This window comes from Bos javanicus, chromosome 4 (assembly GCF_032452875.1).
Source record: "Bos javanicus breed banteng chromosome 4, ARS-OSU_banteng_1.0, whole genome shotgun sequence".
Classification (NCBI taxonomy): domain Eukaryota; kingdom Metazoa; phylum Chordata; class Mammalia; order Artiodactyla; family Bovidae; genus Bos; species Bos javanicus.
In genome coordinates this window covers 99,057,958-99,082,124 of record NC_083871.1, presented here as the reverse complement: position 1 = coordinate 99,082,124, position 24,167 = coordinate 99,057,958, and the positions used below count along the sequence as shown (strand labels likewise).

The window sequence follows — 24,167 nt, the reverse complement described above, 5'->3', positions numbered from 1 at the left end:
TTCCTAAGATGACTGTGAAGTAAAGATTTAGAACAGCTAGCTGTGCAACAAACCTAGAAAAATTCTAAGCAGTTTCCAAAAAGGATACCTTTAAAGAAAAAAAAAAAAGTCAATTTACCTGATGTATTTGACTGTACTGAAAAGAGTTTGATGTTTGCATTAATGATAGAAAGGTAAGCAGGTAAAAGAAACAGAGTAACTATTAAATTATGAGAGTTGGGAGAAGGAAGGTAGTAATACAAGAAATAAAAATTAATAATAGTATTAATATATACTATGTGGTCAGCCAGGAGCAATATTTATACAGTAATAATATTAGAAAAATGGGGAATATGATGTCTATTTCTGACAGTAGTTTCTCTTCTGTCTCATAGATCTGTTTGTTCATTCTTACACCAATATCAAACTGGATTTTGGATTTTTGTAGTCTTATTAGTATTAGAGATTACCTGTTAACTTTCTATTGGAGAAGGCAGTAGCACCCCACTCCAGTACTCTTGCTTGGAAAATCCCATGGACAGAGTGAGCCTGGTAGGCTGCAGTCCATGGGGTGGCTACAAGTCGGACACAACTGAGCAACTTCACTTTTACTTTTTAGTTTCATGCATTGGAGGAGGAAATGGCAACCCACTCTAGTATTCTTGCCTGGAGAATCCCAGGGACTACAGCAGATAAGGATTTTGCATGCTTATACTGCAGGTTAGTTCCATTTTCAAATAATATGTGCAATATGTCTTATATAATATACACACCACATAAGGTCTAACAATTCTGGAAACTCAAGGAAAATAGTGTATATACTGTCTTTTTTTTTTTTTTAGATTAATAATTGGTCCCATTGCTTTAAATTTAGAGACACTTCACTTGAAATGTTTTCTGAAGCTTGAAGAAAAATATATTGAGCAAATTATGTTAGAATGTAGCTAATTTACTATTTAAAATAAAGTCTGAGGGCTTCCCTGGTGGTCCAGTGGTTAAGACTCCCTCTTGCAATGCAAGAGATACTAGTTTGATGCTAATTGCCGCAGAGCAACAGCCCGAGAGCCGTAACTCCAGAGCCTGTGTGCTGCAACCACTGAAGCCGGCACCTAGAGGCTGTGCTTGGCAACAAGAGAAGCCACTGCAAGGAGAAGCCTGTGCACCCCAGTGAAGAGCAGACTCTACTTGCTGCAAATAGAGAAAGCCTGGGGTTGCAGTGAAGACCTATCACAGCCAATAAATACATGTCTTTAAAAAAAATTAAGTTCATCCTATGTTTTCAGAATTTTCAAACATCCTATAGATCATGAATCATAACAAACGGGCTTATACATCGAATGATAAAAATCTTTGAGGATATTTAGAATTTGTCTATATGCCATTTATGAAAGAGCCACTTTATTTTTATTTGTTAAGTGTTTTTAATTTTTATTTCACATAGAAATACTGATGTGAAAGGTTTAAAATTTATTAAGTAAATAACTATAGAAAGAAAGGCATTGTAGCAATATTAATAGCAGGCAAAGTAGAATTTAAGGTGAATTAATGATGAAAGGAATACTCCATCAGAAAGATTTAAAAATCACGAACATACATGTATCAATAACAGAGCCTTAAAACATGTGAACCATAGTAATGACAAATTTTACAAGTAGAAGTAGACAAATTCACAATCACAGCTCTCTTAGTAATTACCAGATTAAAAAACTAAAAAAATTAATAAGTATATAAGATATTTGAAAAATACAGTTAAACTCAATCAAAAAAGCTTTAAGTAAATGAGAAGTGTCAGAATATTCATTTTTGTTTCATTAGATAATCTAACATAAAAGCACCCAGTTTTTTAAAGAATCAAAACATTTGTGTTAATCTAGTGACCAAAGTTAATTAGCCATCAAAATTTTTATTCTCACTGTCTAGAATTTTCAAATCCTCTTTTTCTGTGTAATTGTTAAAGTGCTCTGTGATTTACCAAGTTAATTTTTATTAATAGTCCTGACTTTATGTATCATTTAAACAGGATATTTGCCTCTTTAGTTTAATTTTTTCATCTTTTCTCATGTTCTATTTTTCTTTTCCCCAGTCCTCTAATCATTTTCATTCTCTTGGCCCTTTACTATCAGATGCTGAAAAATGTCATAAATATTTATGACCTGTTCCTTGTCTTTCCTGATGAAGAAAAACACATATATACCATTTCCATCTATTCACCAGCTATTCCCTCTGGGTGCAAACTGTAACGACTTTGCCTGATCACTGTGATGGCATTTGCTACCAAGTCTTTCATAAATACTAAATGGTGCATTTTTTCACGTTGTGCCCCAAGTAGAGCAGGTTCTCTTTATATATCAGAAGGCCAGTCCAAATGACACATGTTTGCTTTATCAACCTCTGTAAAAGTCTAGAGGTAATTTATATTGATTACATAATAAGAAACTCCATCCCTGGTACAACATGTTCTTTCAGCTGCAGAGCCACACCTGTACAAATGCTAACTCACATCTGGTTCCATAAATCTGTTCTTTCTGATCCTCTGGAGAGATATTTTTATGTAAACTGTATAGCTACATGTGGAACAGGAAAGACCAAAGCAGATGGCTAAACCCAGTAACCATTTCCACTCCATGGCTTTAGCTTTTACTCTCTTCCTTGACTTTGATGTCTTCCTATCTGAGAGTCAGTTCAATCGTTTCCTTTATGGAAGGTGTCTCTTACCAGCTTTATTTATACATAGATAACAAACTCAGTGATGATAATGTTCTTATCAGGAGGTTTTAAGGACAATCTTTGAGTCAAGACTATCACTTTCACTCACTGATTTGTAGATTCCTTCAATTAATTTTTTTGATATGACTATAACAAGAGGATACCTTCCTCATTAATATATATTTTCATTTTTATTGTTTTCATTGCATGTGTTACATCTCCACACAAAATCTACTTTAAAACAAACCGTCATAAAAAAACAAAAAAGAAAGCCTGGATACCTTGAATGCAACTGATTTCTAATGACTGTGTGACCTAATTTAGCTTTTTGTTGTTGTTGTTTACTCGCTCGGCTATGTCTGATCTTTGCGACCCCAAGGATTGTAGCCTGCCACGGTTCTCTGTCCGTGGGATTTCCCAGGCAAGAATACTGGAGTGGGTTGCCATTTCCTTCTCCAAGGGATCCTCTCAACCCCAGGACTGAACCTGTATCTCCTAGAAGTCTCCTGCATTGCAGGCAGATTCTTTACTGCTAAGCCACCAGGGTTGCCCAAATTAGCTGTTATTCTCCCTTTAAGATGATTTGCCAATAAAAGTACAACATTAGAGAGGTAACCCTGATAGAAAGGACAATAACAAGCCTTTTGAGGGGAAGTCATAAAGCCAATGATCCACAGGGCATTAGAGCTAAGAGAGACCACATCTAGTATACCCTCTTCATTACAAAAACTCACAACCAAAAGGTTGAGTCACCTGCCTGACATCATCAAGTGGCTCAAAGGCAGAATTAAATGGACTCTTTCCGCTATTATCTACTGCTAACTCATATTTAAGAGAAAGTTTGGAAGCTCAGTATAAGGAAGACTTTTACTGAGATAACTTGTATAAGGCAAGTCCCTCCATAATTTATGTTTTAGTAATAGGGTTTTTTTTTTATATAAATTGTGGTGTTTTTAAATTGGCTAAAACCTATAGATTTCAAGGTCTGGGGGATCACGGATCATCTTTCTTGCCTTTGTTAGTGTTGAAGCTCTTACAAATAACTGATAGGATGCAGTTTCAGAGCAGAGTGTCAGGAGTTGAACATCCAGGTAAATAAACCCTGTCACTCTAGTACTTCTGCTTAAAACTGTAAAGTGATAGTGAGAGGTGTTGCTGGATGTTACCATTTGTTTCGGATGACCCATCTCAGTAAAGCAGCAAGAACGTTCCAGAATCTGGCATCAAGGCAGAGCAGGCTGAGGAATCTGCCATCAGCCTCAAGGGAGACAAACCAGAATCCAGAGGAGTATTTGTGTATTTCAGGTGGAAAGTCCTCAGGGGATTACACAATCTTCATACATGCAATAATATTCCATCCATATCTCTAATGATGTACATATAAAACTTTTACTATGTAAAGCACAATTCTGTTTTAAGGGGCTTAAAAATTAAGCCAAGAATACTAGGCAAAATCTAAGGTGATCCAAATAAAGTATGAAAGTGAAAGTGTCGGTTGCTTAGTCATGTCCGACTCTTTGCAACACCTTGGACTATGTAGCCTACCAGGCTCCTCTGTCCATGGGATTCTCCAGGCAAGAATGACTGGAATGGGTAGCCATTCCCTTCTCCAGGGGATTTTCCTGACCCAGGGATCAAACCTGGGTCTCCGGCGTTTCAGGCAGATTCTTTACCATCTGAGCCATTATGGAGTTTTGTTAATAATGATGTTACAGATAATGTTTCATTTGCTGTGACACTTGTGCACAGCGATGTTAACAACAGAGGATATCGGGTGTGGGTATATGAGAACTCTGTAATGTCCTTGCAACTCTTCTATAAATCTACAAATTATTATTCTAAAATAAAATTTTAGTTTAAAAATAATAAACAGTATGACCCACCCATAGGACTGCTTGTGCAAGCTTGGCCTGAGCACTCTTGCTTGGGTCAAACTTGCTTTTCTTCTACTCTTCTTGTTAGGTTCCTAGAGCGTTTTTAAACTTTAACATATTTGGCTATAGATACTATAATCACAGACATTACAAAGCACAGCACTTTCATATATGTGATCTCATGTGTTAGAAATTTAAATGCTGATGAAGACAATTTTAACGAATCGGAGGGTGACAAGATTCTAAGATCTGCGACTGTTCGCTTTGTGGTTTGGTTTCAGAAAAGCTTGTAAAAAATCTTTTCTGACTACAGTAGAGAAAAAGCTCAGATTGGATGGTAGTTTGTCTTAACTACCCTTTTTCAGCACCTTGGTGTTTCAGATTGTCTCCAAACAAGATGCTGGTCAATACTGCTTTTTAGGGCAAGGATATAAAGGAATGTGCTTGTCCAAGAAGCCTTAAAAAGGAAAAAAAAAGGCGGGGGTGGTGGGGGGGCGGGTGGAGGGAAGAGAAGGAAAGGCTGAACCAGGGGTGGGGCAGCTTACTTCCAGAAAGAGAAAGCAGAAGCTGTCAGGCACAGCATAATTTTTGGAAACTTCAAATGCTGAACTTAGAATCTAGAGAGTTTTCTTTAAGAATGTATTCAATATGACTTATATCTTTCCAGAAAACCAACTAGAAAAAGTCTTCATATTTCAAAAAAAAAAGGAAAACTATGTCCTAAAGATACTTTACTACATAAAGTGCCTTTATGTTTCAGATCTCACTGCTCCCTACCTGGGTTTACAGAGAAGGAAAAAGACTATTGTGAGTTTTATAATCAGGAAGCCTGAGGCATAGAAGTCTGTTCAAAGCCACACAGGTTATCAGCTGTAGACATGAAGCAGGCACCAGGGCCACTTTTTGGTGAGACCACCCACTTGGAATCTGAGGTACCCACAAACCATAAGAACCAAGATAGCAAAAACTTAAACTCATTGCACATGCTGTCAGAAAAAAGAATTAGCAAACTATTCCCAATGGTAAGACTGTTTTAACAGCATAACTAAAAGCAGAAATATGGAAAGCTATGACATATAAAAAATTCTCAAACCTCTATACTTTTCATTTCCTATTTATTCAAGCACAGGTGGGTCAGCAGTTCCAGGCTGGCTGATATAATCTCTGTATCCAATCTTAGGGGCACTAGAGAGCTCCTTGGCTAGATATTTCCATTCCGTCATTGCCATAACTGTATATTATACTTACCCTGCAGAGTGTTTGAAAATTGAGTTTTCATTTTATTATCATCAATATTTTAAAGAAGATATATCTAAGCAAGAGAGACATAAGGACTTCATGGCTAAAGCATATGGCTGCTGCTGCTGCTGCTAAGTCACTTCAGTCGTGTTCGACTCTGTGCGACCCCATAGATGGCAGCCCACCAGGCTCCACCGTCCCTGGGATTCTCCAGGCAAGAACACTGGAGTGGGTTGCCATTTCCTTCTCCAGTGCATGAAAGTGAAAAGTGAAAGGGAAGTCACTCAGTCATGTCCGACTCCTACCCAACAGCTATAGAACATTTTCAACCAAATAAATCTCAATGGGAGAAGAAACAACAACAACAACAACAAAAATAGAAGAAGATCAGCGAGGGGCAAGTGCTGTGGCATCAGTATCATGCCTGCACTACCTGGAGAAAAAGCCATAGCATTGAGGGACTTCCCTGGAGGTCCAGTGGCTAAGAATCTGTGCTTCCAATGCAGGGGGTCTGGGGTTCCATCTCTGGGCAGCTAAGACACGGAGCAGCCAAATAAATAAGTAAATAAATAATAGAGGGGAAAAAAAGCCACAGAATTGAGTGCTGAACGTGATCCACCAGGAAGAGTCCACAACATGCCTAGCTGCTCTAGTCATATTCATCAAAAGTCAGAAATGACTTGAGTTTTTCACCAGGCAAACTGGGGTATAATCATTCAATGGACTGTCAGCAAAGCAATGGAAAGGGTGAAGGATACCACAGGCAGGGTCAGGGGTGAGCAACTGGCCGACTTGGTGACAGGGCAACTTTCACAAGCCACATAGGATGCCCCTTCGTGAAGTCTAGGAACAAATGGATGGAAGGGACAGAGGCCAGAACAGTGGTTCCCTGGGCCCAGGTACAGCAATGGGGAGAGGGGCTGGAGGAGAATGGATGGAATTCATCCCCATCTTGATCTGGAGGATAGTTATACGGGTGTATACATATGTAGAAATTCTTCCAGCTGTACCTTTAAGATTAGTGCACTTCACTGTATGTATATTACAACTCTGTGTACATTCCACCTCAAAAAAAGTGAAGGATGTCACACTTCAGCCTTGAGTCAGTCTTTCCCATAGGCTCCAAAATCAGACCAGAAGGTTTTAGTGAAAATTCTCTCTACTTTTGTTATAATCAAATCTCATTTTCTAATAAATTATTCCCTATCACCTTCAAAAGAAAAAGGAGGGGGGAAGATGAAAGGGAAGGAGGTCCAGTAGTGGGAGGAGAAAAGAAGGATGGAGGGAAGAAGGGAGTAAACGTTAACAAAACCCTTATTTCCTTCCAAAACGTACCTTCTTTCAGTTTCCTTTATTTATTAATTTTTTGAGTACTTTAAAAAGGAGGGGAAATTATGATCCAAATTCTAAAATAACTAAATAAATAAAGGACAAAAGCAGCTTTTTCTGGCTGACACAGTGCTACATGCATGTGTGCTCAATCACGTCAGTTGTGTCTGACTCTTCAGTCGTGTCTGACTCTTTGCAACCCCATGGACTGTAGCCCACCAGACTCCTCTGTCCATGGGATTCTCCGGGCAAGAAAACGAGTGGGTTGCCATCCCCTTCTCCAGGGGGATCTTCCTGACCTAGGGATTGAAACCCCATGTCCTGTCTCCTTCATTGCAGGCAGAATCTTTACTGCTGAGCTACCAGGGAAGCCCAACACAGTGCTGTATTGTCGAATATTTCAGAATTGAGGGCGTGGTTTCCAGTAATTCACAAGAGGAAGCTATTTTGCCTTTCTCATTTTAGAGTTGAGAAGGCACATCCTTGTATGACCTTGAATGATAACTGATGTGATTTTTCAGAATGAACCGTAAGTTGCAGATGACTGAATCATAAAAAGAACTGCATTTGAAAGAGATCTAAGTCAATGTTTGTTCTTAATCTTTCACCTCAAAGTTTATTTCTACATATGTTAAGCCTATGGCTTCTCTGGTAGCTCAGACGTTAAAGCGTCTGCCTGCAATGTGGGAGACCTGGGTTTGATCCCTGGGTTGGGAAGATCCTGTGGAGAAGGAAATGGCAACCCACTCCAGTATTCTTGCCTGGAGAATCCCATGGATGGAGGAGCCTGGTGGGCTACAGTCCACAGAGTTGCAAAGAGTCGGACACGACTGAGTGACTTCACTTTCACTTTCACTTTAAGCCTATAGCAGCCATTACTAGATTTTTAGTATATATTACTTTAGTGGCTAAAATACTCCAGTTTACTGAAGTCACAACACAGTCAGCTTTGATTATCTTTTTCAGGCCATATATTTTCAACTCTAAGTGTATACATGTACACATACTGAAAATATGCCCTGTAAGATCCCAGATGCATACAGAGAATGCATCCATGTGATAGTTCTAGGTATGGCTGCTTATGTAGGATAGAGATTGTTCTAGTCTCTGAGCAGAGGTGCTGAGTTGGTGACAGTCCTATAAAGGACTCACTTGAGACCCATTTGATGGTGGTGGTGGTTGTGTGTGTTCAACAAACATGCATGTGTGTCCTGCATGTATTATGGCAAACAGATGTGGCCTCTTTGAGATGCAGTCAAGATTGCAGCAAAACAAAGGGAAGAAGAGGAACTCAAGTGGTGACGTAAGATCTGGAATAGAGAAGAGGAAAGAAAAGTGAGGAGGGGATAAGGGAAAATAGAAACTCACAATGACAAAAATACAAAAAGGTTTCTGGGGTGGAAATAAAAAGAAGAATCAGAACATAAATGGTGTTGTTTTTTTAAGATCCAGAAATAGAGGGAGCCGTTGCTAAGTGAAGTAGGCTCTATGGAAGGCAGCAAACAATCATGGATGGATAACGGGTCCACCCCAAATTACCCAGGGCTGTCTCCGTTTAGAACTGTTATTTTAGGAAAATTATTAATAGCTCTTCCTTTCCCTCCTGGTTTAGATAATAAATGATAGAGTTACCGTCTGTATAGACCACCTCTGGCCAAAGACAGAAAGTAGCCATAAGCAGGACTCAACCTGGGCAAGGACATCAAGAAGAGCTTTAAGGAAGGGGTAAAAGGAAACAATAGCTAAAGAAAGAGGGGAAAAAAGGAGACCAGGTATAATGTGCAGACAGTTTGTAACCAATTATGCCAAACACAGATAAAGTTAGAAAGGCCTTGTAGAGGAAACAGTGTATGAAAACTTAAAGATGGATGGGGAAGAGATAGAAGAAACCAAAGACAAGAGACGTGATTCAGAGCACAGATATGTTTGGGCTCCTATATTTCCCCCTGTATTGGGGGATTCGTGGTTATGAGCAGCATGTATAAAAATGACTTAAAACAGCCACCCTGGCTTTCCACCCTGTGTAGGCACACATGAAGTCCCATCTGCTGCTGCTGCTCCAAAGCTGCTCACCTCCTCCTTACTCTCTGCCTCTCAGCCTTGCAGGCTGCCACGAGCAAGCCTTCCCACCGAGCCCCCGCCCCCACCTCTGATGGCCGCATACCAGACTGTCTGCCACTGTGGTTTCACAGGCTTCCACAGATAGGCCACAGTATGTGAAGCTGCCCTTCGCTGCGTCATTTCAGAGACCTCTTTTGACTTTTTCCTGGATCGGAATTTTGTGTTGCAAAAAGCAGAAAGTAAATGTCAAGGGCAAGTTCAAAAGGCCAAGTGATTTCTAGCTAAGCCTTGCTTACACCCAGAGGGAAGATGGAATACCACCAGCAAGAGGGTCTTTGGTATTTAGAGTTTCAAAAAGTATGTCTCATAGATTTCTACCATTATTTTGAATTGGGGCATATTATGGGTTGAAGTGTGTCTCCCTCAAAATTCTTATGTTGATGTCCTAACCCCCAGTACCTCAGAATGTGACCTTTTTTGAAAATAGGATCTTCTCAGAGGCAATCAACTTACAATGAGGTCATTAGGATGAGCCCTAATCCAACACTACTGGTAACTTTAGAAGAAGAAATTTGCATACAGAGAGGATGCTATGTTTACATGAAGAAGGCCATCTAAAAACCAAGGGGAGATTCCTGAAGCAGATCCTGCTCTCACAGTCCTCACAAGGAACCAGCTCCTCTGACACCTTGATGTTGGACTTCCAGCCTCCAGAACAATAGGTTTCTGTTATTTAAGCCATCTAGATTGTGTTACTTTATTATAGCAGTCCTAGGAGACTGATATCCTAGAGATGCAGTCTGGTGGAAGATGAGAGTTAGGAGAAGCTCGCCAGACTAATTACAGTTTTTTTCATTTCCCTAAGAAGACTAAGGAATGCTTCTTTGAGTTGTCTGAAAGAGTCCCTATGGCAAGTGGGACTGGATGATCCTGAGGAAATAATTTTGATAGTTCATGCCTCAGTTTCTCCCTCCATGGAGTTGATCATAGGGCCTATCGTCTGAAATTCACACTGTGACTGAGTGGCAAGGTGAAGGGTGATCACAGAAACATTTTGAGTTGGGGGCAGGAAGACCAAACTTCAAATGTGGAGCCTTATTAATAAATACACTAAGAACAGCTGTCATGGAAAGTAGGCCCCCGGTTCTTTAGCTGATCACCAAAGTGGAGGACTACCCACGTGATCCTCACAGAATCAGCTGTCTCCACCTTTTGAGTACCTAAATTTGACACAATTAAAACCCAAAACAGCTTGATATATTTGGACAAAGAGTTTTCTTTCAGTACAGACTATCTCCTCTTGTGTTAGAGAAAAGGCTTGTTAACCTGCTTGTTAAACTATCTCTGCTATCAGAAAAAGAAAACACAAAAATATTTCTGCACATGACTTTTTTTTTTAAGCTGTTATAGGCCTAGATCTCATCCTATTGAACACTCACTTGAATAACCTCTTGAGTCACTAGTGAAAGCAGTGGTGTTTAGCCCTGCTTCCTTATATGGCAGGGAAAGACAATGTGCTTGTCTATTTGAACTGCAGTGTGGCTCTCTGACAAATTATAATGACTGGTTATGGAAACCTCCTGCTCTGGTTTCCATCGCTCTTCCCGGGAAAGACACAGAACAGACAGCTGTAGGGAAGTGGAAAAGGTTGGAGTCAGGGAATTTCGTCGAATCTAGCTTAGCTATTTGCCAGTTGTGTGACTTTGGGCAACTGATTTACTTTTGAGCGTCTTGAGAGACCCTTGTACTGCAAGGAGATCAAACCAGCCCATCCTAAAGGAAATCAGTCCTGAATATCCATTGGAAGGACTGATACTGAAGCTGAAACTCTAATACTTTGGCCACCTGATGCAAAGAACATACTCACTGGAAAAGACCCTGATGCTGGGAAAGATTGAAGGCAGGAAGAGAAGGGGACGACAGAGGATAAGATGGTTGGATGGCATCACCAACTTGATGGACATAAGTGTGGGCGAGCTCCGGGAGTTGATGATAGACAGGGAAGCCTGGTGTGCTGCAGTCCATGGGGGTCACAAAGAGTCAGACACAACTGAGCAACTAAACTGAATTTGCTTTACTGACCTGAGATAGTTATCTTCTACTAGAACAGTGCCTGTCATGTAACAAGTATGCCAACAAGGTAGTTTACTGAGTTGGCTTACCTTCACAACCATCTCTAACTTAAAGGCTCAGGAGAGCTATCAGTCACTTTATTTGTTTGCTCCATCTTCCAAGGTCAGTGCTTTGCTCCCTAGATAAGTCTCAATCTTCCTCCTTCTCCCATTCTCCCTCTTTCCTCTCTACCTCTCTCACTCTAGGTCTAAAACACAAAAATCCTATGAAACAACCCAGTCTCAGGAATAATAAAACTCTTTAGCCATACTAGATAAAAGATGATTTAGAATGTTCAAGGCAGCACAGACCCAACGATAAGTGTAGGAGAGAAAATCCTGTGGTTGAAAGGGATGGTGGGGGTTGTCTGCTTCTGCAGAGTAGGGCTGTCTGAGCTCCAGAGACAGATAGATCTAGTTAGCAAGTGGTTGCTGTTGCTGCTGCTGCTGCTGCTAAGTCACGGCAGTCGTGTCCGACTCTGTGCGACCCCATAGACGGCAGCCCAACAGGCTCCCCCGTCCCTGGGATTCTCCAGGCAAGAACGCTGGAGTGGGTTGCCATTTCCTCCTCCAATGCATGAGAGTGAAAAGTGTAAGTGAAGTCGCTCAGTCGTGTCCGACTCTTAGTGACCCCATGGACTGCAGCCTACCAGGCTCCTCCATCCATGGGATTTTCCAGGCAAGAGTACTGGAGTGGGGTGCCATTGCCTTCTCCAAGAAAGTGCTTACGCTGATCGAAACAGGGTTTCCTGGAACTGTATCTATTGGTCCTAGTTTTACTTCCCGGAGGACTGGACATGAAAGAATTTGGCTCCTTTTGCTCTGTCTACAGCATAGCAGTGGAGTAGGGAACTTGGGAGAATGGGTAGCTAAGGGCACTGGCACTTTTAAAAGGAGCCCCATGCCTACAGATGAGCTCCGTAGGAAGCCATGGCTAGTAGCTGATGATTTTTAACTTAGTGCTTGTCGTGTGCAAAGCAGTTCAACTCTATTATTTCTAGTCCTTCTAACAATGACAAAAAGGAAAAAATGACCCCCTTGTTAAGGTAAAGAAATGGGCCAGATAATGGTAAGTTTAAGATTCCAGCTCAAGTCTTCCTGATTTTAAAGTGTGTTCTCAGATAGGCCACATCCCCAGAAACATACACAAGCTCAAATGGAGTAATTAGGCAGCACAGTGTGGTGGTTGAGAATGTGGACTATGGAGCCAGTTTATCCAGGTTTGAATCCTGATGCTGCCACTTAGTATCTGTGTGACATTAGATGTGTTACTTAACCTAACTGTGTGACTCAGTTTCCTCATCTGTCAATCTGATTGTTAAGAAGATTATTTAATTAGCTACTTGGTCTGTGTCAGGGGCTGTTGTAAGCACTCAGGACTGATACAATTAGAGAGCAATCAATGAATTCAAACATGAATATTGGCTTCCGCTTTCTTATCAAGAAGAAATTATGGACATTTATTCCTTTAATTATTTAACTCACATATTAAGCACCTACTTTATGTGGGGCAAGGCACTTTTTTAGGCTCAAGTCAGAGCACTTGAAAAATCCAGACAAGGTCTCTGAGTTCATAGTGCTTTGTTTTAGGAGCATGGGAAACAATAAACAAGTAAACAAATAAACAGGCAGTCATAAGCATACATTATGAATATACGTGTACCTAAGCATCAGGGTATCCTGATTGGCTCTTCAATTAATTTTACTGACTTGATATTTTAGGGTCAGTGGTGTGCTAATAAACGTTCGATAACAATCCCTGGGGGTTGGCAGGGGCGGGGAGTCTGATTTGTGTTATTTCCTAATTTCCAGGGTGTAAATACTTCCATCATCGTTGACCTCAAGCTTCCAACATGTCATCAGTGAATGAAGAATTGGGAGGAGAAGTTCTCTTGTACAGTATTTGGTGGTATTTCCATTATATGGATAAAATAGATGTAACTAACCTCGACAGCATAGTTAATAGTAAAATGTAAAATACTTAGGAAGAGATCAGTTTTGAGTATTTTTTTTAACCTTGTTTTTTGCTATAATTTAACTGAAAGTCTATGTAATTTAGTTTTTGATAATGACTGTATAATGACTAGTTCTCAAAATCTTGAAAATTTAGCAATTGGCTTTTGGGAGCTAGTATGAGCTGGCTGCACACACTACTGGGTAAGGAGACATTTCAGAGGAAAAGAAGACTGAGTCACAGTTGTGTCATCACACAGACATAGGTCCTAATCTGATTCCTTTTTAGTTGCTTTTTTCCAGCAAGCTCTGCTTTCATGCATGCTGTGGAAGCACTGCTCTGTAAACTAAATACCATCGGCACAAATATAGCAACCATTCCGGCATTCGTACTGGACCAGGTTGTTCATACGGATATGGTTTTAACTCTACCAGCCTTAGTGAATATAATTTATGTCCTTGGTGCTCTGAATATAGCAGATTCTTCTGCGCAATGCGGAGGTACCTCCTGACTGTTGTGTAAAGGAAAACCCTAGGGATGGATTTTCTGTCCTCCAAAAGCAAATTACTCCCCCTGTCCATGAACCTGAGGTCTCTTGTCTCTTAGGGCTAACAGACTTCTGAAGGGGCCACCCAGGGAAGCATCCGAGGCCTCAGACTAAGAGGAGATAGACGGTGAGAGTGGAGGCTTTGTACATTCCTTACCACAAAGTGGAAAACAGAGAAAAACATTTTCTGTTTTTCTTGGTAAGCTAAATATCTAAAATAACCAATCTTCAAAACATCCTAAGGACAGAAACACTTAAAGAGACAATTTTTCTTCAATTCACCCTTCCCCTGAAGCCTAAATTTCACTTAGTAATGGTGGCTGGAACAGGAAGTGGAAATACCATGAGAAATTTTATTCTTGCCACATTTTCAGTGCTTTACAAAAGCAAACACTGGAAATCTCATCAGAGAGCTTGACCTTACAGGGTTGATAACTTTGCGGCCAAACCAAAAGAGTATTGGAAGCTGGAGGAATTTTCAGATAAATATTCTAGTGCTTCTGGAGAGACTCTTTAGCAATACTGATTATTTGGAATAGACAGCTGTAACTTTTGGAAAGAAATTATCTGAAACTAAACAACAAGGCTTCTGAGGAGTTAAGTGATTCCATGGATCTACTATAAGTTATTTTAAGCACAGATGTACAGAACTGTTTCTGAGTCGCGGTGTTTTAGCAGAATCACAGGGAGTTTTCATAAACTGGACCCTATTCTAATCCTACTGTATCAAAATCTCTGTAGATGGGTCTCAGGGATGTTTTCAGAAAACCCTACAGTTGACTCTGATTAAGATCTCCTGGATTATAGGCAGATTGGGCTGCAGTGTACAATCCAAATCCATAAACTGTTAAAATGGGAGGGACATTTTCTTATGCTACCAGGAGAAGCAATCTGGTGTACTTGAAGATTAACAGCGTGGGACTCAGGACATGTGTGTTCTGGAACCACCTTTGCCACTAATTAACTGGGTGACCTTGGTCGAGTCACTTGGTCTGTTCTTTCATTCAGCAGATATTTACTGGACTTCTGTGGTGTGCCAGGCATTAGGTATATAATGGAAAAAAAAAAAAAAAGATGTTTCCTGCCATTATGAATCTTACTGACAAGAATCAAAGAAACCTACAAATATGTGTGTAATTTTACTTGGTGTGGCTAAGCTTTAATTTCTCATCTGGAAAATGAAGAGTAGATTACTGGTTTTTTTTTTTTTTAAAGAATTTCTTCTTAAGACCCCAAATTTCTCGCCCCAACCTTTCCACACACAATATAATTACATGTTTTAGGTCCACTGATTGAGAAAACACAATACCAAAAGCTACTATGAATTCAATAACTGTTTACAATAAATTAACATTTTTGTCTTCATAATACACCTACATAATTAGAAAAATAGTAGCACATATTGTTACTCAGCTTGTCAACATCGTTTGCTGCATGTATGGACTTATTTACCTCTTGCAGTAACTCAGTGGCATCCCAGGGGTCCCAGGTACAGAGGTTAGGAAAGTACAGACTACGTTAACCTCATGAAATACATGGTGCTTGAGTAGCAATGGCTCTTTTCTTATACAGCAGACATCACTATCAATGACAGCATTTAATTGCCCAAAGGAAGTTTAGCCTCAGCCTCAGAATCCTTCTCCACAGAGTATGCCAGATGGTCACTACCAACTGTTTAAAGTTGGCAAACAGATGAAAAATTAGTATCATTCCCTGGGCTAAATGACTCCTAAGGCCTTGCCCAGCTTTTAAAAATCCATGAATTGTTTCTATTTAGTTCTGCTGTCTTGAGGGGCTTCCCATGTAGTACTAGTGGGAAAGAACCCACCTGCCAATGCAGGAGACATAAGAGACCTGGATTCAGTCCCTGGGTTGGGAAGATCCCCTTGAGGAGGGCATGGCAACCCACTCCAGTATTCTTGTATGGAGAATCCCATGGACAGAGGAGCCTGGCGAGCTACGGTCCATGGGGTTGCAAAGAGTTGGGCATGACTGAACTTAGCATGCACTGTTGTCTTGCAAACATCATCAAGAACTGAAACATTTACTAAGAGTTTATTAGCTTTTATGCATTTAACTTACTAAGTACTGTGATTTACACTGAGATGTATTGATATGTGTGTGTGAAAGTCGCTCAGTCTGGTCTGATTCTTTGCGACCCCATGGACTATATAGCCCATGCGATTCTCCAGGCCAGAATACTGGAGTGAGTAACCTTTCCCTTTTCCAGGGGATCTTCCCAACCCAGGGATCGAACCCAGGTTTCCCACATTGCAGGAGGATTCTTTACCAGCTGAGCCACAAGGGAAGCCCAAGAATAATGGAGTGGGTAGCCTATCCTTTCTCCAGCAGATCTTCCCAACCCAGGAATTGAACCAGGATCTCTTGCATTGCTGGCGGATTCTTTACCAACTGAGACAGGGAAGGCCTAAGAGATGTATTGATAGTTATTTTTATTTATTAACATTACTAAGTCATTGCATATTTAATTTTAAAGATTTCCTTATTTTGTGGGGAGCCATATCACACAAATGACTTATATGAAAATACTCATGTTTTCTTTGGAATCTTTCTAAAATGGATAATTCTTGTCTTTTCAGTTATCAATGGTACAAGCTTCCAGGCCAATTCCTTTAAGACTGGTTCATCAGACCATGCTGAAGTGATCATTAGGAACTGTATGACTCTGACGGTGGGTGTTTGATTCTCTATAAATTCTGTCACATAAAAATTCAAATGATATTCATTGACAGCTGTTGGACATTTCAGCTAATTTGCTTTCCATGCCTAACTTTCTCTTCTAACTAAAAAATTGCCCACTGGGCTGTATTTTTCCCCAGGGGTGACGACTGCAGCCAGACACACTGGTAATTCATCCATAGGCATGCAAGTAACCCTTGATTTTCCTAAGGGATTTGCCAAAAACAATAGTTATTAGCTGAACCAATCACATTTTTTTCCCTCAGAATTTAACCAGGAAGTGCAGAAAAAATTTCCCAGTCTGCAGGTCAACAAAAAGCAGCAGCCATATGTGCTGCAGCTGAGTTACGTTAATGGTAGCACATGGACCTCTGCTGGGTTTCTTTGACCCACCTTGATTGCAGCCCCATTCTCCTTGGACTCTGGTCCTATCTTGGCTTCTATCCTTGGGTTTCCTTGAAATTCCATCCGTTTATTATTCCACATGTATCTTATCATTCTGTCCCTTTACTCAAGCTACTGAAGCTTATTAACATAAGGGTCTATTTGTTCCAAGCAGTGTGCCAAGAGTTCTCACATATGTTACTGTACCTGTCTGTACACTGCCTTGCTAAGCAAGCTCTTGGTTTTTAACTTCTGTCTGACTTCTGATTTTTGCTGTTTTTCTTTTACTTATCTGGCTGTAATTCACATGTTAGCCCATCGGTATATTTTATGTCTATGTGGCTTAGACCCTTCCGACTCCAGTGGAATGAAGGTCCTTGGTACTTCTGGCCCTAGGCTCTCTGGTGGGGGTGGGGGGCTCACCCTGGTCCTGTCCCTCTTTAGCACACGGTGAAATCTGCCCAGTTCCCCAGCTTGAGCCAAGAGGGGATGTAGCATGTGAGGGTAAAAGAAACTAATTACCTATTCCTACTTAATATATCCCCCTCCTAGTGAGATGACTTCCTTACAGTTTTGTGCTTTCATCTACATGTTTTCAAAACCATGTTAGAAGCCTCAGGAAATTATTAAAAAGTAATTTATCTTCAAGTTAGCCATAAGTGGTACACATACATTTTTTAAAAGAAAGGTCATGTTCTAAAATGAGCGCTTAGTAAGAATACCCAATTCACCTAAAATATTCCCCCAAATATTCATTTTCTTTCAACCATTCTTATCAATCCTTTTACTAAGCTCTCAGCATACACTTAAGAGCTTAACAGCAGCCTTTCCTGAATTCTTCAGCCCCTCAGTTCTCCACAGAAAACTGCTTCTCTAGAGATGATGTTTTCTTTGAAATGGAGGCCATATGAGGTAATCTCCTTCTATATATGTGTATATTTACACCATCCTGTCTTCCTCCCAAAGAATCTGGGAAACAGGGAAGGACACCTCCTCACACGTTCTGCTCCCATTCACTCTTGTCTCCAGGGAGAACCAACACTTTATCCCACTCCCCACCCCAACCTCTACTGGCTCAAGGGTTTCTCACAAGTCAGTCAGAAAAGAGGGTTCTCAGTGGACCTTGAGGGATTAGAGTTTTTATCCGTTTCTCAAAGGCTTCCATGAGAAAACAACGACAGCAGCACAAGGAAGGACAGCTGACAGAGCAGCCCTCGCAGCTCTTCCTCACAGCCACCCCATGAGCCCTGCCTTTTCCCCTCTGCTCACAACACTCATCCACCAGCAGCCAGCCTGAGAGCTGAAGAGTGGCTCTTTACCACAGAAACTGCTCTGCATCTGCTCTCAGCCTTCTCCCTTGACCTAAAAATGTGATGAGGCTTTCCCTATCTCGAGTATATCTAGGCTTGATCCTTCTGCTATTGTCTGGGCCTCACCCTACAGCCCAGCAGCCACTGTAAATTGTCTTTGTTGGATCAGGAAAGCCCCCTTGATTGGCCTGGGGATGGAAGAACTAGAGAAATTGGTAGAGGCGGAGGCCTGGGGTAGGAAGTAAGGGATGCCACGCAGGGTCTGTCACAGGGGACCCAGCTGGGGTGCTGAAGACTGAAGTGAGCAGAGATGAGAGGCCAGATGCATGGCTCTCTCTGGTCTCAATACCAACAGGAACCACAGCCAGGCACTCTCGATTACCTCAGCCTCCTCACAGACCCAGGCCTGACATGCTGGGATTCGTTCCACACTTTTGGCTGAGGGCAGAGACACTGCCTCATTTACCGAGGCCTCTCTGTTGTCAGCACCTTGTCACTAGTCTTCTATTCAACAGGATCTTCAGATTTCCTGGTTCCTGGATATGGCCTCACACCATTGATGACCCATCTTATTCGATTCCTGAAACTTTTGTTGTCCTGGTCTCTGATTATGAAAGCCAAAGTTTAGTCAACACTGGGGTGGACCAGTATTCCCTAAACTCTGGGTTCTGGGTTTTAGAAAGAACCAGGAGCTAGCAGGTATCACTCAAAAGTCTTCAAATATGAGGAAGAATGGAGAAGATAATTAGGGGAAATAGATAAGAAGGGGAGATGCCAGCCAAAATGAGCATAATGTCCAAAGGACTCAAATTGAAGGCAGTGGAACGTACAGCCTGTAGAGAAGAAGGGGAAACAGCTTCATCTCATTCACACATCTTAACCACTGTGGGAGGTAGGAGAAGCATTAGAAGGCCCATTGCACAGATGAGGTCAAAGATTGATGACTTCCCTCAAAGTTCTGGGCTTTTTAAATAGGAAAACCAGTACTCAGACTGACTCTCAGGAGTGAAGCCAGAGCTACAAGTATCTCTTTAAATTAACCAACTACTCCAATCCTATGGGCATTTCTCCAATATCAAACTTGAATTAACTTGATGGATGAAGGCCTTTCAGTAAGGAGAAAATGTTTCTATTTTTGGGCCCTGGGAGAATTTACCCAGAAAATTCTTTTTTAAAGTCTGAAAATTCCTTGGCAGCATCTTTCTAACCTCCTCCTTAGTCCTACCATGCTATTTGCATACCACCCCGTCAGCATTTTCTCTGGTCCCCCACCATGGCCTCACCCTACCACATTTCCGAGACACGTGACAGGCTGCAGGCAGATAGGGAACCTGCCAGTCCCTCCTCATGCCCATGTACAGGTCATTTTTTTGTCTTGCTAAAGAATGACTAACCAGTAACCATCCTACCATGAAAATGACAAATGTTGATAACTACGTGTGTTCTTAAGAAAAGGTCTACTAAGGTACATTTTGAGGGCTTCTCCAGGGGGCTCAGTGGTAAAGAATCCCTCCTGCCAATGCAGGAGCCTCAGGGGACCTGGGTTCCATCCCTGGGTTGGGAAGATCCATTGGAGAAGGAAATGGCAACCCACTCCAGTACTCTTTTCTGGGAAATCCCATGGACAGAGGAGCCTGGTGGGCTACAGTCCATGGGGTCGCAGAGTAGGACATGACTGAGTGAGCATGTACATGGGTACATTGTACTCATCAGAACAGAAAATATGGCCAGGTACAGAACCACTCTATACCATCTGCCCCAGAGCAGAGCCTCAGGCCAGTCACAAGAGCCAGTTAGAACTGCTAATGGCCTCACTGTCAGGGAATACTTATATGCATCTCATTCAAATCCTTTAAACTTCAGTTTGAACCTTTTCTTCAATGTAAGAAGTGTGAGTTTATTTAAAGCAGTCTTTTGATCTGAATTATTTAAATTGTACATTCTGCTGGTTTTGAATAATGAAAACAACCCAGCATGTTACATATGGATCAATTTATTGTATGTTCCTCCTGTGTGCTGAGATCACTTTTCACTAGTGTCTTTTTAGTCCACATTTTTGCCGTTGTATTTCTTTTTATTAAATGATTTTAATCAAACAAAAATTTTTGCGCTGTGGTTTCATTGTGCTCCTTTGCTTTACTATTTGGGGAGATGAGTGCTAGCTAATATTCAACAAAAGTAGCAGAAAGAGTGGCCTGAAGTCCTACCTAAAGTATACTGCCCAAATCCCCTTGCTCCATCACTACGTAGAGTAGAACACTTCAAGCATTATTTTGAGAAAATGTATTTTTGTGGTTGTTTGGGGGGTGGGGAGCACACGGGGAAGGTAGGAGAGAGCAGTGGTAGCAAAGTTTGAACTGTCAGGGATTCAGAGACGTTGGTTTCAAAATGGAATTTATCCTCAAATCCCAAGATTATAGATTTCCTCCCAAACTACATTCCCTACATGGTTTAGAGAGCAGCTGAGAAAGAAACTGCTCTCCATATTTTGATTGACATTAAAAACACTGTGTAAATAGTTTGGAACTTGATCTCTTCGAGGGAATGACAATAATCAAACTGTAGCTTTGCCTGCAGCCTTTCTTTCACACTTACTCAGAACTGTTCCAGGAAGAGAAACTCACAGGGAATTCTGTTCTCATATATCACTTCTAGAAGGAGAGGGAAGCATTCTCAAGAAAATTATCCTCAAACTTTTAAATACGAAGACAGAAGATTATTTAATGAATCTCAACACAAACCCACCTCTATTCATGGAATAAAATCAAATCGAGTCAGTCATTTGGAACTGGAAACCTTTAATATCCAGGTTTATTTTTGAAAAAAATGCTCAGATTTGCCTTTCTTGCCCCATACCACCTAGTCTTCACTTAAGTTCTAGACATCTACGTCTGGTTTTGCCAAACACATTAGAAGGATTTCACTATTCCAGCTCACAAGCCCATTTGCATAGTCTGATTAACAGATGAGATCCATGAATACCAAGTACTTTGTTCTCACTCATCTTTTTTTTTGACCATGTATTGCCACTAAAATTTCCCCACCCTTTACAATCATCTCTTTCTAAAAGGAGTTCCAGGCTACTACCAACTAGCTGCCTTGCACTACTGTTTAAGATGCCCCAATATGTCTGACTGTCTGGAAATGAAAGCCTGCTCCCTCCCTTCCCAGAACAAACTTGCAACCTACACCTTTTTCAAATTCTCCAGTGACACTCAGGCATGCTTTCAAACAGAAAATAGGATTTCTTGAGAAATAGTTTGGTCAGATGTGAAATGCGATTTTTAAAAACACACCCACTAGCACATGCATTCTCTCATTATTAGGTTTTATAGGAAACAGATCACGGGAGGCATCTTCTGTCTGGGCAAATAGCAGATCAGTTACATTAACCCAGCCCATGCTAAATGACAGTGCTCTTCCTCCCCCCACCCCCGACCTTATCTCCTTGCAGCTCTAGAAGTCAAGTCTTAAACACTGGTAGCAGAATAAAATGTAAATGTGTTTGGTTAAAAATGATCACTTTTGGCTTCTTATCCACCTAGAAAGTTATTGTTGCTTTTAAAGCAAAATCTCCGTAAATCTCTGATAATAAAAGATGCAGGAGAGACGGCTGGCATGAGCAAATAGGCACCGCACAACTCTTGACACTGGCCTATGGCAATCAGGTATAATCCCCAGGGCACTCCTGAACAAAAGGCTATCTTATCAAAGTTGCCAGTGGTCCCTGAATATAAGTTTCTCTATAATCTCTCCTCTCATCCTGACTCTAAGAACAAAACTTGAAATCTCATCCTGTTTGTCTTCCGGGAACATCTGCAGGGCAGCAAAGCCCAATCCCGAGCATTTGCGTGGTTTATTGACTTTTATAATCTTGCATCTCCAGCTACCTTGCCCAGGAATGCTGACTGAAACCCAGAGAAAGCCCCCATGCTCTCTGGAGGAGATTAAAAGAAAGCCCTCTGTGCCTTACCTCGTAGGCTGAAACTTCTTCCCGGGGACTAAGTCGGAAAGGAAGGACTGATTTCTTTAAGCAGGAGCACAGCAAGAGGGCAGGCAGGCAGGCAGCCTAATACACACTGCTCTATTCAATAAAACTCCAGACCGCCCTTCCTTAGCCCCTCCCAGAAGTCCATGCTAAGTGAACACATATCCCCTATGTTTACAGTCGGCATCGGTGGTATGCATTGTCCTGTAGTTTTTCTAATAGGCAGCCAATGACGACACCCCGGCCGAGGTGGATGCAGCCTGCCTGTGGAGATGCCTGTCATTCCCTAGGCATGCTCAGGAAATCACTCATCAGAAAAAACCAAGACCTAAAAAGCTCTGAAACTGTGTGCAGGCTGCCAAAACCAGCCTGCTACATGCCCTTTTTTGGTTATCCTTAGCAGGGCCTCTGGAAGTGAATCCATTGTCAGGAACAATCATAAGAAATGTTAATCTTGGAGAAAGAGGCTGTCTTGTAGAACACAAATGGAGCTTTAAAAAGAAAGCACGGTCCATGAAACTCAAACTTAACAGTCCATACGTTTATTGGGGTGGGGGCTGGGAAAGGCTTTTTAATTGAAAGAGTTGATAGCCTATTTCTTTTAAAAGTAGTTGTACATACAAAATGGAATTTAATTGTGTATGCAATTTTAAAGCCTGAAATGGCTAGGACCCAGGTCCAACGTACAGGCTAAATTTTAAACTGAAAGAGGCACAGCCTTCTAAAATATGTGCTATAAAAACAACTCATCAAAAAAAAAAGCAGGTCTTTTTTTAGTAGAATAAGTATGCTGCCAGAAATTCATCCAGGCAGGGTCCTATAGACTTGGCTTATCCTCTTTGGTTTTCCACATCACCTTTCTCTCTCCTTCCCTCTCCCCTCTGTTTACTCCGATTTGGCGACAGAGAGATATTGCTGGAAACTGTGCACAACAGAGAGGGTGAGAAGGGACCTAGCACCTGCTTTGGAGCTGCTGCAGATGGACGCATATGCCCACAGAGAGACACTGCCATCCTGGCGTCTTCTTGAAAGTACTCCAAACTGCTCTACCTTGGTAGGATGTGTGCCGTGAGAGCATCAGGATTAGGAGATGCTGAACTGCAATTAACTAGATGCCGTCTCTGGGGTTGCACAGAGTTGGACACGACTGAAGTGACTTAGCAGCAGCAGCAGCAGCAGCAGCCTGTGTCTATACATATCCTGTGGTCTTGTACTTCTCAATACAGAATTTATTCAGTCGATCAGTACTCAATTCAGTAACAAGAGATTGTGAGCCAGGTGCTGGGGCTAGGTGCTACATTTCTGCCTCATTCATTATTGCTCTGTGTTTGGAGACTGTTTCATTACTGACCAGAAGGAGTTAAAATATTTTCCCTGGCTAATTACAAGCCCAGAAGCATGGTCTTCAGAAATCTTAGGTATAACTTGTATAAGCCTTTTTCGTATTTAGGAAGATCCGAATTAGAAATGAGCTCTTCTTAGGAGAAAGTCCCTGCCCATTTTGCCTCCCTCAGAAGACTGGGAAAGTGACTGAGCCCCATGGGTGACTTCCTTCCTTCCTCAGTTTCGAAGCACTAAGTTACTCGAGGCATCTCTGTCAACCTACACTCACCTTTTTAGGGGAAAGGCTACTCTGACCCCTCTTTCCAACGGCTACTGCAGCACAGCCTAAAAAAAAAATCTACAGCAAAGGCTGCCAGGCGGAGGGAGAGGTGAGCTCCAGGCATCCCAAGTTGAAACCCAGAATGCACTTTCCCAGGGAAGCAGAATAAATAACGGCTTGTGGGAATAGGACAGTCACTGCTGCATTTCAAGTACGCTGTGGCTCAACCAGGCATTTGTGGAACACCACTGTTTATAAAAATTGTTCCTATGGGAAAATGCTCTCTGATCCCAATGAAATGATTTGGAAATAAACTTTGGGAACACAACCAGTTTGGGCTGCTGGGGACAGGTTGTAAAGATAGAATAACACTCCGCAGTCT

At 41.4% G+C, this 24,167-nt stretch overlaps 1 protein-coding gene across 9 annotated transcripts in view; it reads right to left on the bottom strand.

Annotated features, from left to right (window-relative positions):
• The window catches only part of CALD1 (caldesmon 1), a 231,529-nt gene that overhangs the window by 182,670 nt on the left and 24,692 nt on the right, over window positions 1-24,167 (bottom strand). For 5 of the 9 annotated variants that reach the window (XM_061414767.1, XM_061414774.1, XM_061414777.1 and 2 more), the window contains exon 1: window positions 22,168-22,483. The exons of 2 other annotated variants lie outside the window; for them this stretch is intronic. The gene's annotated coding sequence lies outside the window, so the exon portion shown is untranslated. Of the gene's footprint in view, window positions 1-22,167; window positions 22,484-24,167 lie in introns of those variants that run through there. 2 more of the 9 variants (XM_061414768.1, XM_061414771.1) reach the window with 1 other exon arrangement.